This window comes from Pteronotus mesoamericanus, unplaced genomic scaffold (genome assembly GCF_021234165.1).
Source record: "Pteronotus mesoamericanus isolate MK-2021 breed Mesoamerican mustached bat unplaced genomic scaffold, CSHL_Meso_final contig_182, whole genome shotgun sequence".
NCBI classification, from domain to species: domain Eukaryota; kingdom Metazoa; phylum Chordata; class Mammalia; order Chiroptera; family Mormoopidae; genus Pteronotus; species Pteronotus mesoamericanus.
Window position 1 is genome coordinate 29513723 of NW_026555078.1, and position 18315 is coordinate 29532037.

At 41.0% G+C, this 18315-nt stretch overlaps 1 pseudogene; it reads left to right on the top strand.

The window, feature by feature from the left end:
• LOC129065675 (cyclin-Y-like protein 1) overlaps positions 1-17810 on the top strand; it is a 35150-nt pseudogene extending 17340 nt beyond the window's left edge.
• The last annotated feature ends 505 nt before the right edge of the window (positions 17811-18315 follow it).

Consider the following 18315-nt stretch of genomic DNA (forward strand, 5'->3'; position numbering starts at 1 on the left):
CACCAGTGATGCCTCAGGCACCATGCTGGGCAAGGGGGACTTAAAGGTGAAAAGGCAGACCTCTGGGGGCCTACAGTCTAACAGGAAGAGATAAATAAGTAAATAAATAATTTAAATACAATGGGAAAAGTATTATGTACTTAGCTAGAGCTGCCCTAAGTGAAGTCAAGGAGACAGTTGTGCAAGGGCTCCATCTGCTTTGAGATGGATGCTCTTGCTATCCCTGCGCAGGCCATGACTCCTTTTCCTAGGGGAAGCCAAGAAAACATGCTATGGCTGCCTTGATTTCTCAGTTTAGGACATTTAATCCGAAAGCTATGAAACGTGGCAAATGCCCCGTGGCCAAGTAAAAGCCTAAGAGACTATCTGGGCGTCTCCTGCCCTAGATCTCAGAGGCGCGATGACCCTCTTCTCTGTGCAGTTACCTTTCTCATGTAACACTTCTTTCCCATACTTGCCCTTAAGTCCTGGTACCCACTCAAAACAAGGTGTTTCTGTAAGGTAACTCAAGGCTGAGGAGGAAAAAAATTCTTTTAATCTAAGAAGAGAAAGTGCTAGCAGAAAATAAATATCTGCAATCCAATTATTTCAATCCTCTACCCTAAGCTTAACATCAGACAAAACATTTCCCATCCCACCTCTGCATTTAGGACCCAAAGCTCCCACCTCATTCCTGCTCCCACCCCCAGGAAAGTAGAGAATAACAAATAACCCTCCCCAGAAGCTGGACACAAAATTAAGACAAGAAGAGGTGGGTGGAAAGGTAGAATAAGGGGACAGAGCACTGAGGAGCTGAAAGGCAAGAAAATAGAAAGAGAGGTGATGAGGAGAGGGAGTAAAAGAGAGAATCATAGTTATCCACATGGCTGAGCACAGGATGTGTCCCAAGTACTTAAAACTATGAATTTTCCAGTTTCCAGCACCCTGAAGACTTGGAAGGAAATAGAATATAGCACTTGGATCTGATATAGTCAATTAGAAGTGTTTCTGATTCCATGTGTGTGTTTGACTAGCTAACTGTGGAGTCTTTGTTATTAACTATAGTACCTCTTCCTTCCACAATAAGGAACATTAATTGGATATTTTAGCAATGACATCTAAGAGTTTTTGGCCTCTTCTTTAATCCAAGGGAGTTTTGAAATAACATACTTCCTCTTCATGTGCTATTATTCCAGCATCTACCATATGATCTGTGGAGTATACTATCCAAACTCATAATTCCCAAATTAAAAAATTCTGGGCTTAGTCTGAGTAAAGACTATCAAACAGAGCTCCTGAGGGCATCTGGAGCAAATCAAATATTGGAAGAGGGCCATCAGCACCCTCTTGCACCTCATCATGACGACTAAGCTATTGTTCTTAAAATGACCTATTAAGTCAATCCCTAGAATCTAGACTGTCACTTTAGGAAATTATATTGCCTTAGTCAAGACTCTCCTTGTGAAAGCTGTGAAAATGCCTATGCTCACGATCGATTTCTATGCGAACCATGACTAAGGCAGGTCAAGTCTGACTCCCGCCACCATATTTTTTGCAAATATCAACAGAAGGACAATATCTTCCCAGTCGTCACTATTGTGAGTAGCTGAAGGAGAAATCTTCACACTCCTCCTTCATGCCCCTTCCCTCCTCACCTCAACCCTTCTTTTACTTTGTACCTGAACAGAGGCAAAGAACCAGAAATAATTCCACCTTCCCCCATTTAGTAAGGAAACCACATGTCTCCTTGCCCTACTTCCTTCTACTTTTGCTTTCTCTAGTTTTTATCCATTCTGCCTCCAGGTATACAGTTCTGTGCCCGATAAAGAATGTGCTCAGTCAGTAGCACTGAGGGGAGACCCTCGTGGTTGACTTCCATGCCTCCCTTAGGCGAAAAGTCCTAGATGTTTCATCTTCACCCAGACTTTATGTTTTAGTCAGTTCTTCACAGTAGGGCAAGGGCAAAAAATAAGGGTATAAAAGGTGCCATTGAGCAGAGGGAAAAATTGAAGCATTAATTGAGGTTCTTTTTGTTACAAGTAGTTAAAAAAACCTAACCCAAACTGGCTTAAGCAGGAGAAGAAAAGGAGTATTTTATGGACTTGCAACACTGAGGAGTCCGTGTTGGATCTTGCCTACTGGAGGAGCTTGGTACAGTCACAAACAATGTTTCTGGGCTATTCCTTCCAGTACTTCTTCCTCTAGATAAGCTCCAATCTTTGATTCCACAGGATGGTTTCTAGCAGTTTCAGGTTCCTATCTTCACAACCCCTACTTCGACAAAAGTCTGTTTCCCCAGTTGGTCAAACAGCAGTGCCATATTGAATTTCATTTGACTTTGGTCCACTTTTGATCATGTGCTCATGCCCGAGCAATGGCTGTGGCCAAGGGAATGAACTGCTCAGATCGGTTCCACCTAAGTCGCCTGCTCCACTCCCTCAGGTCCAGGGATGAAGTCAGCCTCACATGAAACCCATGGACTGAGAATGGGAAAGGGGTGTCATCAAACAAAAAAATGTGTCCTCAAGAAGGGTATGCAAGTGCTGAATGGCAAAGTTAATAAGCATCCATTTTGCTATGCAAATTCAGTAGGTATAATCAAGAAATGCTAAATAGAGGAGACTGGAACAACTTTGGGAATAAGTTGTAAAGGAAGAGTAGGAGTTTGATAGTCCAAAGAAGGCTGGGATGAGAGTAGAGAGGCCAACCAAACTGAAGAGGACACTATGCACACATGCAGTAGACAGGCAAAAAGTCTGATCTTTTCTAGGAGAGTCAAAGAAGTTTTGTACGAATGTGCCTGTGAGAGGTTGCAATAACTGAGACTATAAAGTAGGTTAATCACGTGGGGCTTTATAGGACATACACAGGAATTTAGATTTTTATTTTTCATGAACAGATGGGGAGCACTGAGATAGATATATTTAGCCAAGGTTTGATCTCTTTGAGCAGCAACAGAGTATTAAATGGGTGCAATAAGGGCTATGAGAATGGAGTGGAATCTCAGTCAAGAATATTTTATATAACCTGAACCAAGGTCATTGGCCATGGACATTAAGAAGCGAGGCTAATAAAAAAGAAGGAAATTCTGCCATTTGCAACAACATGGGTGGACCTTGAGGGTATTATGCTACGTGAAATAGCAGAGACAGAAAGACAAATTTTGTAGATCTCACTTTTATGGGGAATCTAAAAAAATTAAATAAATTACAGAAACAGAGAACAGATTGGTGGTTGCCAGAGGCAGGGGAAAAGGGAGTTGGGGAAATGGGTGAATGTGATCAAAAGGTACAAACTTCCTGTTATTAGATAAATAAGTTCTGGGGATCTAGTGTACATCATGGTGACTGTAGTGAACAGTATTAAATTGTACATTTGAAAGCTGCTAAGAGAGAAGATCTTAAAAGTTCTCATCACAAGTTAAAAAAAAAGTGTAACTGTGAGGTGGTGATGTTAACTTACTGTAGTGATTATTTTACAACAGATACATGTTTCAAATCATTATGTTGTACACCTCAAACAAATACAATGTCATGTGTCAATTCTAGCTAAATAAAAGTAAAGAAAAAAGAGGTGGGGCTACACTCCATAGGTGTCCAGGTGACAGAAATGATGGGCCTGAGGACTGACTGAATGTGGAGGGTGCAGGAGACAGAACACTCCTCCTCCAGTCTCCGGCGTGGAGGACTGTATAAAATGGAATGCAGATTCACTAAAATACTAAATCCGTGAACACTGGACATTCCATTAACATTAAGCCTTGGATCTAACTTTCCAACTCTGTCTTTAAAAAAAAAAATGTGTGGGTGATTTTAGTTATCTTTCAATATTTATAAAGGGTTTCATGTGACTAACCATTCCATTTGCAAATGCATCCTGCGGCCCCCACCTCATCCACCCACCCACACTGCATCTGTTCTGTGTGGGTTATTTATGACACAGCTGTTTAAGCAGTTGGGATCCTCATGCTGCTCTGTCACAACACAAAACAAACAAATCCACTCCACCATCTTGGCTCCACTTGATTTCCAGCTCAAGAAAGGGGCACATTAGGAAAAGGCTTCATCGCCCATTCACATCCACAAATAACATAGCTAAGGTCATTCTTGAAGCAATGAAATTCTCTTGGTGACATTTTATCTCTGAAAAGTGATTTTTTTAATGGTGACAGAGTCCATCTGAAACAACGCTGGTATTCATGTGTTTTTGTGTTTGTGAAAGATATCCCTGCAGGATATGCTCTTTAAGCTTTGCAGCTGTTGATAATGGGCCTCTGCCCAAGCGTGGATTTATTGTACAAACACATTTATCATCTATCAAACATATTGGCTGGCAAAGGTTTTGTATATTCCATGCCTTGTAACATTCTTGCTCCCAAGTATTCTGAAACCACTGAAACACACTCATATTGTTCTTGCTCACCCTTAAAGCAAGAACTGAAAGGCTGACTTTGTCTGGGAGGTGACAGGATTAAACAGTATTTATGCTGAATCCACAGTGTGTAAGGAGCACGAAGCTGTCTTCTAGATGAATCAGCTGATTCTTTGTGCTTTATAAGCCGGTGGAGGCATTAGTTAATGAAAATGTAAGAAAACAACTCATCTAACCAATACTAGATGGAAAAGAAAGGAAAACAAAGGAGCAAAATGAGATTGCAAGACAGATATTTCACCTTCTGGGGACAATACATTGCTCATTCACTCCAAACCTAACCTAGGAGCTGTTTCCAGAGAGACGGGCAGACGCATGCCCAGAGTTCTAAGTCAAGGAGGAAGCTTGCCAAGGGGCTACAGGAGTCCCTGTCTTCAAGCCATTTCCAGCAGGAAAGGTCAGGGAATGGTCCTTTGGGGATATCTGGCTGTTCCCAGCAGCATCATTTTAGATCAAAGGATCCAGGTGAAACTGGATCCAGTCCCAAACTGAAGAGCACTTACTCTGGCTCAGAATATCATGTCCAGAGCCAAATCGGAACCAACCTGCACTGCAACTGGGTGGGAAATTCTACTAGGCTAATACTGCTGGCATCCATTCCTTAGCTAACAACTCACTCCAGATGGACAGGAAACCGTGGGTTGAAACTTTGCTGTTACTTCTGACTTTTTTCTCTTCTGAAAGCATGAGAAGCTCTCCATTTCTTTCAAAATCCATGAAGAGGATTCAAGCTCCTTATTTCATTTCCTTTTTTGGTTACACTGATCTCTTTCTAACCTTTCTCCTGCTTCATGATACTTATCACTCTTTTTTTAAAAAGATTTATTATTTATTTTTAGACAGAGAGGAAGAGTGGGAGAAAGGGAGAGAAACATCAATGTGCGGTTGCCTCTTGTGCGCCCCCTACTGGGGACCTGGCCTGAAACAATTCCCAGACATGGGCCCTCACTGGGAATTGAACCAGTGACCCTTTGGTTCACAGGCTGGCGCTCAATTCACTGAACCACACCAGCCAAGAAGATGCTTATCACTCTTTAACTCATTTTTTCCATCTCTTGTGCTGAGTTTCTTCTCTATTCTTTTTGTCTTTTTCAAATTCTACATTTTCTTTCTTTTCTATCCAATTCACTCCTGCCACAACTTTCTTTTATGTGAGGCATTAATGTGTTTATTCCCAGAAAGTTAGATAAACCTGAAAGTTACAACGTCCAGGTAGAGAAAAAGGTAAGCAAGTCTGAGGAAGAAAGTCACCAGGTAGAACAGACAGAACTCCTTAAAGTCTGATCCAGATATTATCAAGATATTGTATTGGTATAAACCATACAGTTTAGCAAAACTAAATCAGACTCATTCGTTCAGGTTCTCCTTTCTTCAATACTTTAGTCAGCAAAGTACGCCAAGTCAACCAAGAGCAGGAAGTGTTGATACAATGGCAGGGCCCCATTATACTGGCTTTGTGTGATTTGAGGCACATCACCAGGCCTCTTAACAACCCTCTGCCAAGCCTGAAAATCCCACCTTAGTGTCAATAATTTATAAGATAACAAAGCAGAGAAGCTTTCCCAGAACCTCCAGGGAGCTTACCTATGTTTCCACTAAACTACAGTAACTGGTTATTTAATCAAATTAGATAGTTGATGTTTTGGGCACAGAAAAGATGAGTTGCAAGATAGGTATCTTTCAAATGCTGGAAGGAATGAATGGTTTGGGGAAGAGGGAGCATCAGACGCACTTTGGTTCCAAGTGAAAGAAATCTTATTTGAACTGGTAGAATTAAAAGGGGGATTTATTAGTTCACAAAATCTAAGGAAGAGTTGAAGGACCAAACTGAGAGAAAGGTAAGAATCCAGCTTTGCTTGGGAGCACTTGGAACCAGAAACACAAATCCTGATTCCCTCTTTCATTTCTGCTTCTCTCTACATACCAGCCCCATTTCTCACTGCATAGCAGTCTCCTCTACATGGCAGGAAACAAAGGTTCAAGAGCTCTCCTGAGCTTTATGACCCAACACTGGAACCTCCAAAGAGAGATTAGCTCTCTTCTTTCAAAGTTTAAAAATTCCCAGGGAAGCGCTCTGATTGGCCCAGACTCAGTCAATGCCAACTGTGGGCTCATCAGCTGTGGCCATGGGGGCCATGGGGGCCATGGTACCTGCACATAGAGATTACAGCAGCTTTCACTGGGACCCCGTGGTGAGCCTAAGGGAAGGAGAAGTTCTCAAAAAATTTAGGAGAGGTGGGGAGTGCTATTCTCAGACAAAAAGGATATGCTGGACAAATATAACACTTTGTGCCCACTACACACAGGTCCTGAATAATGGGGATAATAACACATAGTGACCAGGCAAACCAGACCATAAGGGCCTTGGGTGACTGATAATCATACCAGAGGTAGAGAAGCAGGGAGCAAGCGGTGCCTTATTGCAATTTTATAAAGCACTATTCCTATACTTGGCTTCTCAGCCCCAAAGGTTACTAGATCCAAAACAGTAGACATATAGAGAGCCCTGGAGCTTCCAAGCTACAAAGTTCAAATAGCTTAAATAATAAAATCATCTCTCCTATGTGGAACATAAGAAATATTTCTTGTTCTCTGCCCCCAGCTTCTGGAACAGAGCTCTCAAAACCCTTGTAATTTCCTATGTGATAAGAGCACTAGGAACATCTTTTGTTCTAATATTTGGTTTTGACCCTGGTTCCCAACCCAGCACTCCTAAATCCCTTGGAATTTCCTGGGTGATAGGAGTGTCTTTTGTTCCAATAAGGTGACTCTTACTGGGCTCCTAGATGGGGGGTGGTCACCAGAAAGATCAAGCTGTCATTAGAAACCTGGAAATTTAAGTCCCGCTCCACCTACCCTGCCCCATTTTCCAGAGAGGCAAGAGGGGCTGAAAATAAGAATTAATGATCAGTCTTGCCCATGTGATGAAGCCTCCACAAAAATCCCAAAGTACAAAGTTCAGAGAACTTTGGGTTCGTGAACACATCCACGGACGAGGAGCGTGGCACACTGCAACTCCACAGGGACGGAAGCTCCTGGTCAGAGCCCTTCCACATTTCCCCTTATGCACTTCTTCATCTGGCTCTTGGTACCCTCTATGATGCAACAAACTTACAAACATAAGTAAATGTTTCCCGGAGTTCTGTGGGCTCTTCTAGCCAATGATAGAATCCAAGGAAGGGAACATGGGAACCCCGAACTTGAAGCCAAGTCAGAGAGAAGTTGTGGGTAACCTGGAGACCTATTACTTGCCACTGGCATCTGAAGTTGGGGGACAGTCTCATGAAACTGAGCCCTTAACCTGTGGGGTCTTGCACTAACTCCAGTTAATGTCAGAATTGAATTCAATGATAGGACACCCAGCTGGTGTTGCAAACAATCGCTTGGTGTGGAAAAAAATCAACATATCTGGTATCAGAAGTTTTGTGAGTATAGTTGTGTGAGTGTAAAGGAGAGACACACTGAAGAGTTTTCCCATTACACCTAAGTATCTTAGATACCTTTAACTGAGCAAGATTACAAAATATTATACTAGGGTGGACTCAAATTCACATAAGTGTCCCCTTAAGGATCAGCACCTCCATCTCTAAGACGACACCAAAAATATGGGGCTATTGGAAAAACGTCGTCTCAAAAGCGGAGGTAAACTGCAGATGTGCCAGAAACTTTCAAAGCCTGCGCATCTACTAACCGCCTTGCTTTAGGAAAACTAAAACTAAAGTCATTTCCGTAATCCCAGAAAATGCTTTTCATAGCATATTATCAGGAAAGACTCAGAACTTTTGAAAAGATAAAATCGAGAGTGTACATAAAAGAACTTTGAACACTGTAAGAATTTTTACATTGCTACAATTCTGTTAGGAATTTGTGTCCACCCTCGTAGGCCACTGTTTTGAAGTACCGTCTACCTGCCCCGCAGGAGTTAAAGCTGCAGCTGGCATTAACTTGCCCGCCACGGCTGGGTGGGAAAGGCATTTGTCAGGTCTACTTCTATGAGGAATTATGCTTGAGGTTATCACACAGTCAAATAAACTTTTTTTCTTATGGAATACATGGAAAGGGGTCCAGAGGACTGGAGGGGCCCTGTTTTTCATTGAACAAAGTGATTTTGTTCTGAGGTTACGTCTGTATGACCCAAAGTACAGGCTGGTATGCAAAGAGTCCTGCATTGACTTAAACAATAATAAATTGTGGTCCGGAATGAGGGGGAAAATCTGTTCCCTCATGGACACTGAAGGCCATACAATTTCACTGCTGTGATTTCAAAATAAACCTTGCAATTGTTAAGTTCTAGATTGGCAGCAAATAGTAGAAACTTTTCAAATGGATGCTTAATCCAGACCAGTCCATTATGATGCTTATGAAACAACTCTTACAACTCCAATGGTTAGGTAAAGAAGTAGAACATAAATCTTTATAAATAGCCAGTAAAATTCAGAACTTAATGGTCAAATAATAAATTTTTAAAACGTAAAATCTGAAAAACATAATATGGTGACTTAAGTCTGTGCTATCCAGCATTCAGGGGCCTTTTAGCAACACCAGTTCAGGAATGGGCTCATCCTTGCAAAACCCACAGGGCCCAGGGAGGCTGGTGTGCTTTCTAGAGGTGAGAATGAGTCATAACCGTGCCTGGCACATGCGAATTATTCAAATAATTATTTATTGAACTAATTAGTCAGTCACTATGGAGTGGCTAAGTTAGTAGAACAGGTGAAGTCATGACTAACTCCTACTATTCCTAGTTGGCAGGTTACCAACCTGGGCTCTGGGGAAACCAAGCTATGTAAACCATGGTCCTCGATTTCCAGGAGTCACTACAACAGATCACGGGGCTCCATCAGTCCACTGTCTTCTTATTACTGTTCTCTGCTACACAGGGTCAATCAGCCTGGAGGTTAGGACCAATCTGACTGCCCACTGAGTTCCTCTCACTTAGCCCCATGGGCCCCATGATATCTCCCTCAGGGCTTTGGTGATGTCTGACAGCTCTATCAGTGGACTCACCCTCAGATGAATTCCTGGATATCCAAAGAATGACACTTCCAGACAAGGTTATCTGCGACAGCCTGCTCATCCTGGGAGATCCCTTTAAGTCCCCGGACTAAACGATAATAGCAAGGACGACCCACTAACAGAAAACAAAATTCCTTGCGTTCCTCTGGAGCTTTACATTCAGACAGTGTGAGGCTGTTAGAGGAATGGCCTGAGAAAGAAGCTAAACACCAAACCTTTTCTCATCTCTAGGTCCAGTATGATAAATTTCTATATCTCTTTCACAATATAAGCCTTCCTTGTACTTTTTTTCTGTAAAGTGTGTCTCATGCTGCTTGTTAGTCGCAATAGCTGACAACTCTGTATTTCCAGGAACATCCTTTAGAAGCCCCCAGGTCTTTGTCCTTAAAAGCCTCTTCCTCCCCAATCACATACTTCATGATGCAGCCCAACACCCCTTCTCTCTGAGCCCTCCTGTGCCTCCCCCAGGCTTAACTAGGGGCTCCCCTCTCTGTGATCCTATAGAAGGTAGCTCATGCCTCTCTCACAGCCCTTATGCACATTCTCCATGTTTATAATTAGCTGGACTGTCTGTCTCCCCAGTTAGACTCTGAGACTCAGAGGGAAGGAATTTGGGGCTTAGTCATTTTGTATCAGCTCAGCACGGTAGACACTCAGATGTTTGCTAAATTAAACTAATTCCAAAATAAGCATTTTTAAATCCAATTTCTGCCCAATTCACTCTGTGTGTGGAGACACAGTCCGACATAATATGCAAAGTAAATCACTGTGAATTTAAAAAAGGAAAACTGGAAACTTATCAGCTCTTACTAACCAAGAGGTATTGGGGGAGAGCTGCTAAAGATGCAGCCAATCTGTTTTCTGCTCTTTGTCTTCAGAGGTAGCGGGTGCTACCAATTTTCTAGCCTTTCGGGGGTTCTGCAGCACAAGTTAGGGTGCTGCTTGTTGGATTCTCCATCTGCTCACCTAGCAATTCAGTGTTCTAGACTCTGCTAAGTCAGTTCCTGCTCATTCAACTGCTTCTAATTTCCAAATTTTATGGTCATCTCTTATATGGTGATGCTGCTTCCCCCATATTCTTTGTTCTTTAGTTTTATCTTGAAGATATGAGGATATATAAATTCCGCCACATGTAATCAGACTCCTCTGGACTAATTATTTTAAAATATAAAGTTATAAATTGGCATTAATAAAACAATGTCATTAATATAAATTATTTAAGGAAAATATTCTAATTAGATTTTTTAAATTTTATATAACTTATCCTTGATCTTAGAGAAGTATAAGGCAAAAAGCAAAATAAAACCCTCCTTTAACTCATAGAGAAAGAACAGTGGAACACTGTAAGAAAGAAGATATCTTATTCTGCGATTTCTAAATTCACTCTCCATCTTTATGAATGCCATGCTGTGTGAAGAATCCACTGCTGATAGGGAGGTTACTGAACGTACATAGTGTAACTACAACTTTGTCTTGCAATAAGAAATAGGCTACCCTGAACAGAAAATCACCCTCTACTCACCTTAAACAAGAAATGTAAACAAAACAGAAAATCGCTGTAATAAGCACAATGTTTCAAGTATACATGGAGGTTCATGAACTAAATAACAAAGCAAAAAATAAGTCATGGAAAGAGAGATAAACAAGAAATCTGGAGATCCCAGAGCGAGGTCTATCTGCCACCAACAAGCAGTGTCAATGTTGGCGTTATCTCTTAGCTTCTCTGGGCAGCAGGTATCTCTTCAAAAAATGATGAGGTTGGACTTTATCATCTGCCTGAATTTTCAAGCTGGCACCCCAGGCACCTGCCAACTGTAAGGTACAAACATGTCTACTCTTTGGAGCAATGGGTCAGGACCCTCCTTCCTTTTCTTCTAGCTCAGTTTGTTCCCCTCACTTGACTCTATCCCCAGCCTCTCTTTCAGCCCCATCTGTTAGGAGGTTGACTACTGTTCCTGTCTCTTGACTCACCTGAAAGGATGAAGAGTCTGACTCACCCTCGGACACCATCCTCTAGGTTGGGCCCTGACTGCTACACTAACAGCGTAGTTATGCTCATTTCATTCACTTGCAAGAAGGGGAAGGAAGAGGATTCACACCATCAGTTCTGAGTTCTCTTTCAGCTCTGGAATCCTACAATTCCAACAGCATAAGAGAGTCTAAATAGAGTTTTCTTTGGCCAAAATAAATCTGAGCTATGTTTGACCAGCATGAAGAATGTTAGGTTCATCGTCAGCAGGAAGGTAAGGATTCTTAGTTCTTAGTTCTCACTGTTTTCCTGGTTAAAAACAAGTCAGTGTTGCTATCTATAAAATTCTTAAAAGATGGAAATGTAGGTAGACGTGCTTTGCCTCCTTGTGCAACTACAAAAGGAATTACAACTAAATCTCAAAACAACACCCAAAACTGTCAGTAAATCGAACTGTATGGAAATCCAACAACCAAGGATTTAAAGAAGCCACATTTATCGAGATGGGTGTCTTCTACAGGGAGTCAAAGCAGCTCTACCTAATACACAGAAACAAACACAGGGAGGCTGCCAAATTAAGGAGACAAGGAAATATGGCTCAAATGAAAGGATAGAAAAAAAAAAACCCAGAAATCACACTAAAAGAAATGAAGATAGCCAACCTATCAGATGTAGAGTTCAAAACTCTAGTGATCAGGATGCTCAAGGAACTCATTGAGTATGGCAACAACATAAAGGAAGAAATGAAGGTTACACTAAGTTAAATAAAGAAAAACCTACAGAGAACCAACAGTGAAGGGAAGGAAGCCAGCATTCAAATAAATGATTTGGAACATAAAGAAATAAACATTCAACCAGAACAGAAAGAAGAAACAAGAATTTTAAAAAATGAGGGTAGTATATGAAGACTCTGGGACATCTTCAAATGTACTAACATCCAAATCATAGGGATAACAGAAAAAGAAGAGGAAGAGCAAGAAATTGAAAACTTATTTGAAAAAATAATGAAGGAAAACTCCCTAATTTTGCAAAGTAAATAGACATACAAATCCAGGAAACACAGAGTTTCAAACAAGTTAGACCCAAAGAGGACCACACCAAGACACATAATTAAAATGCCAAAGGTTAAAGCTAAAGAAATAATCTTAAAAACAGCAAGAGAGAAGCAGACAGTTACCTATAAAGGAGTACCCATAAGACCATCAGCTGATTTCTCAAACTTTGCAAGCAAGAAGAGACTGGCAAGAAGTATTCAAGTGATGAAAAGCAAGGACCTACAACCTATATATTACTCTATCCAGCAAAGCTATCATTTAGGATAGAAGGGCAGATGAAGTGCTTCCCAGACAAGGTAACACTGAAGGAGTTCATCATCACCAAGCCATTATTACATGAAATGTTAAAAGGACTTATTTTAAAAAAAGATCAAAATTATGAATATTAAAAAGGCAACAAATTTGCAACTATCCACAACTGAATCTAAAAAACAATAACAACAACAAAAAAATCTAACTAAGCAAGCAATCAGAACAGGAACAGAATCATAGGTATGGAGATCATTTGGAGGGTTATCAGCTGGGAGCGGGGAGGGAGAGAATGGGAATAAAGTTACAGGGATTAAAAAGCATAATTGGTACATACAAAATAGAGAGGGAGATGTTTAGAATAGTATAGGAAATGGAGAAGCCAAAGAACTTATATGCACAACCATGGACATGAACTAAGAGGGGCAATTGCTGGAGGGAAAGAGGGTACCAGCTGGAGGTGGAGGTAGGCAAAGGGGAAAAAAGTGGGACAACTGTAATAACATAATCAATAAAATATACCAAAAAAAATCTTCATAGATGCTTCATTTCAATTACTTCTATACTGGAGAGAAATTGATGCTGAACAGAAAAATGACCCCAAAAGACCTTCACACCAGACACAAAGCTGCCATTGTCACATATTTCTTGGAATGAAGACATATTTATCAAGCTTCACTTCTTGTCAATGGTTATTGACATGGAGCTTTTGGCAGGCATCATTCTGGCTGATAGCTTTTTCCTGTTAAATCTCAAGTTGCTTTGCTGCTGAGGGCTCGTAATGACACAGATGAGGAAGTTGTGTCTGTAGTAAGAGACAGACCCTTTGGGCTGGATTTTACCTTGTCTCTCTTACCCTACCTTTAGTAAACAGGGGCAGCCACAACAATGTCTATTTGATGAGGAATAATTTGAAAACTTGGAAGAAATCAGAGCACTTAAGAGAGTTTTTTTATTATGCTCTAAAAGAGAAGGGAAATAACATTCACTGAATATCTACTAAGTGCCAGGTACTATTTTAGGCACTTGAAAATCATCTCTTTAATTAAATTTATTTCATTAATTAAAATATCTCTTGATTCTAAGGGGAATCTTTTGAGATAGGCAATACTTTCCCCACATCATGGATAAAATAACTCACCTCAGAAAAGTACATAAGTAGTTTATATTCAAATAAGTGGTGGGAAGCTAAAATATTACCCCTCGTCTGTAAACTGGATTTTATTTATTTCTGGTGTGTGCTACAGACCTTCAACTTCAATTCAATGAAGGATAATATGCATATGGAAAAATAAATCATAGAATCACATAATTTTAGACCTTGAAGAACCATTCAAGGTCACTTAGCACAATTTCTCTCATAGAGGAAACAACCCCACAGAGGTTAAATGACTCGCCCAAATTAATGCAATTTCTCTCATGTTATAGATAAGGAAACAGACCCACAGATGTTAAATGACCTGCCCAAATTACATGGTTCTAACTGTGCAAATTGTGAAAATCTTTCTTGATTGAAGTATTATGGCTTAAGATGCAGGCCTTTTGTAGTTAATTGGAGAAGCGATGTCCTAAATCAACACAAACTGTTCCATTTGCTTTCAAATAACTGAGGTTGTAAAAAGTTCCAGGTGGGAATTTCTAAGATAACCCAAAGACACAAAGTACCATGGGGTTTAAGAAATCTTTTATATCAAATCAAAATCCTTCAAAGCATGACAGTTTGCATCTGAGTCAATATGTGGCTGAACAAATCCCTCTGCAACTAGAAGCAGCAAGGGAGTCTGTTTGCAAAGCTAGGAATTCACTCAACGTTGGGCCAATAGGTTAGCAGAGATGGTGGGAAACAGACAGGAAGGAGAAAAGGGGGAGGAGAAATAGAAAAGATGCATCTACTTAGAGACTGGGGAGGGGAAATCAACTCCACATATGTATCCATTGGTACAGGAATGATTTTCCATGTAAGTGCACGTGTATTTGCATTTCTTCACCGTGGGTCAGAGACTGAAACAGGCTTAGGTCTGCCCAGAGAGAATTCAGTCTTAATAATCAAGCAGTTAGCCAAGCTCAGTTATATTTTACAGGCAAAAGCAAACATTTAATAGACTTCTCTTCCCAAAATGCAAATGCTGTAATGGAGCCAAAGATCATCTACAATTTTAAAATGATTAAGAAGGGCATTTTCTTATTGGCTTTTATGAGCTTAAACTCCAAGGTCCCGATAGTTATTTAACTAACAATACTCAGGAAAAGAAACTTATCTTTTGGATTTGGGCTTTGAAAAGCTTGGATACAAATAATGCCTAAAATGAGGAATAAACATGATTCATAAGGGTTGTCTCATGTGGTTAATCCTCCCGGAAGTCAGCGAAGGACTGGATTGTCCACAGATGTTTTTACCAACTTTTCCTCTTGGAGCATCCAAGTAGGTGTGACTATTTTTAAGCATCTGATTAAGTCGTCTGTCTACTAACCCTGGAGGGCTGTGGACAAAAGCTGCAGTGGAAAGATAATGAAGCAACTTGAAAACCATCAAGGAACATTATTTGATGCGCTTGATTTGTATGCAATCAACTCATTGGAATACAACTTTTACTGTAAATTAACTGGAAAAGCTGTAGCCATCTCATGCTTGTTTGCAATGCAATGCCTCAAACAGTAATAGTTTCTCTCTTGGGTTTAAGTTAATCTACTTACCAGATCCTCACTTGGATATGTACTGAAGAGGCCAGCAAATGGAAAGGGGGAAAAAAAAAGCACACAGTATAGATTAGGAACATTAGTCCACAGCATTACACAAGCTTTCTCAAGAATGTCTGGTTAAATTGTGCAACAGCCTTTACCCCTTTGACCAATATGTGCTGATGCATTCATAATAATTAATAACTGCCTGGCTCTAGACCCTTTGTTCCATTTGTACTGAACAGAAAGCAAATCAGCCCATCTTGACGGTCAGAGGATGGTCTGGGACTTGTCAGAAGATCCTGGCAGGCTGATGTCAGCCACGCCCCTCCCAGGAAGTGCTGTCGGGATGACTAACGCCGACAGTCGTGGCAATATAAATGCTCTTCTTTTAAAGCTTGTACAAAAGTCAAGCAAGTAGCACTGTGAAGCTATCAACTATTTATCTTTGAAAAACTTTACCTACTGTCATCTGACTTAGAAATAGACTCTTCCTCATTCAGATAATAAGAAGAATATTCCCATCTATAGCTAGCAGCCAGATTGGGTCTCACCTGCCTCTTTGTGTTTCATGGAGGAATTGGAAGAATGTTAGGAAAAGGGTTGTGTGTTTTTTTTAACTTAAGTTGGTTTTTTTTTTTAATTTTTACCTTTAAGAGTTATCGCTTGTTTATGTTAGGGTTTCTCAACCTCAGCCCTACTGACATCCAGAGTTGGATAATTCTTTGTTATGGGGCTGTTCTATGCGTTGTACGGTGGTGAGCAGCATCCCTGGCCTCTCCTTTCTAGATACCAGCAGCACCACCTCACCACTCGGAGCTGTGAGAACCAAAAATGCCTCCCAACATTGTGAAATATCTCCCCATTGAGAACCATTCAAAGTAAAAGCTTGGCTCAAGGAATCCTGTTTTATATAAATATGTTCTGCAAAAAAAAAAAAAATCAAGTGTGTGTGTGTGTGTGTGTGTGTGTGTATGTGTGTGTGTGTGTGTGTGTATGACTGTCAGACCAGGGAAGGAGGCAGTGAAGGGCCATCAGCAGCCATTGCCTGTTGCCAGGCAATGATTAGGCAGCTTTGCTCACAGTCCAACAACAGTGGGACCAGAGTTTTACCACCACTGCAGAAGCCCCTTTGGCCCAAGCGTTCAGTAACCAAAGGCTGGCCAGAAAAGTTGAGCTTTAATTCTAAGGAACACAGGCTTCTTCGCTACACTCAGTCCTTACTCAAAGGACCACAGTCCTGTCCCCACAGCTGAGGAAAAATAACTACCCTATTGCTTCCACCACATCAGCCCTCCTGGGCAACCGCGGTACCAAGTTCATGTCTTCTAATTAAAGGAAACAAATGAGAAAAATCATGGTGTTTTAAAAGGAATTGTTTTTTTAGACTCATCAACTCAAAAGAGGCAGTAGTGGCTCAGGGGACGGGCAAACAGTGGGCGAGTGTGTGCCTGCACATGGCACTCCCCGCACTGGGTCTACAAGGTGGTAGCCGGGGATACAGTGGCAGCAGGGCCCCTCCCGCTGCCTGGGGCCTGGAGATGGATTTTGAAGCCAACGAGGGCCTGCAGCATGTCCGGGACCGGGAGAGTTAGTTCTGGAATCAAAGCCTTCTGACCATCTGAAGACAAGCACAATTTTCCTGAGCAAAACTCACATGGATGTGCAAGAAAAGAGGAAGAGCAACTATTAAACCATGTATCTCTAGGGTGCCTTACTAAAAAGTATAGTTCATGTTCAATGAAATTTCTAGATCGCAGCACTGTCAGCCAGCATAATCTTAGAACCACAGTAAAATATGTGACTGAGGCAACATAGCGTAAAGAACAGAGACGCAAACAGATCTTTGGATATTTTTGACCAGAGAGCACATCCACTCAAGAGAAACAGCTCCAGAGGAACACTTTAACCATGACACTGAATACAAATTTATTTACAGATTTGTTCGTACTCTTTTCAGTGCCGCCCAGCTAACAGCTGAGTGTGCAATAGTAACTTTGGTTTACTTAGAAAGGCTTTTAACGAGATCGACATTTGTTCCACTAACTGGAAAAGATTGTTCTGGGAGCCATTCTTCTCGCCACCAAGGTTCAAGACAATGAGGTCGTATGGAATGTGGATGACTGCCAGATCCTCAAGGACATTATAGTTGAGGACATGAATAAGATGAAAGACATTTTTGGGAGCTACTTCAGTTTAATATTAATGTTCCAGCCAGTGTTTATGCCAAATATTACTTTGACCTTCACTCCTAAGCAGATAACAGCAACCTGCCTTTTGTATTTGCTTCTCTCAGCAAAGAAAGAGCACAGAACCTTGAGGCCGTTTCTAGACTGTGCGAAGACAAAGGCCTGTGCAGAGCTGCTGTGAGAAACTCTCTCAGCGCTGGTAGTCTCATTGGTATTTAGTGCTCTGAAGCCCTCCTGTCTTAAGGGAGAAATGAGGGGTTGCGTATAACATCTCGAGCCCCTTATCAACAGGACTGAGAAATGTCACCCCTCCTGCTCAAATACCAGCAAAGTTAGTATTTTCACCTAAAAGACAGACATCAAATTCAAGAGACTGGTGGATGGCAAGGGCTATGCTCTTAGAAAAGAATGGAACCTTGTCAAGGCAACACACTCCTTGTCCTTTTTAATGTAAACAGAATTACAAAAACCGCACCACAGCAAAACCTCCCAGTCCACACACAGATATTTGCTTACAGTGTAGGCTGATAACTGTGAACTATGTGAGTTTTTAACTGAAGTTTAAATTTTGAGACTTGAAAGATACTAACTATATAACTTTTATGTCTTTATTATTTCTCTGAAATTCCCTGCCAAAAAAGAAAAAGAAAGAAAGAAACACCTCTCCCCCAAAAAAGGACCCTTCCCACTATTGCTGCATATTCCTGTACAATCAGTGCAGTATTGCCATTAAAACATGGGACTTATA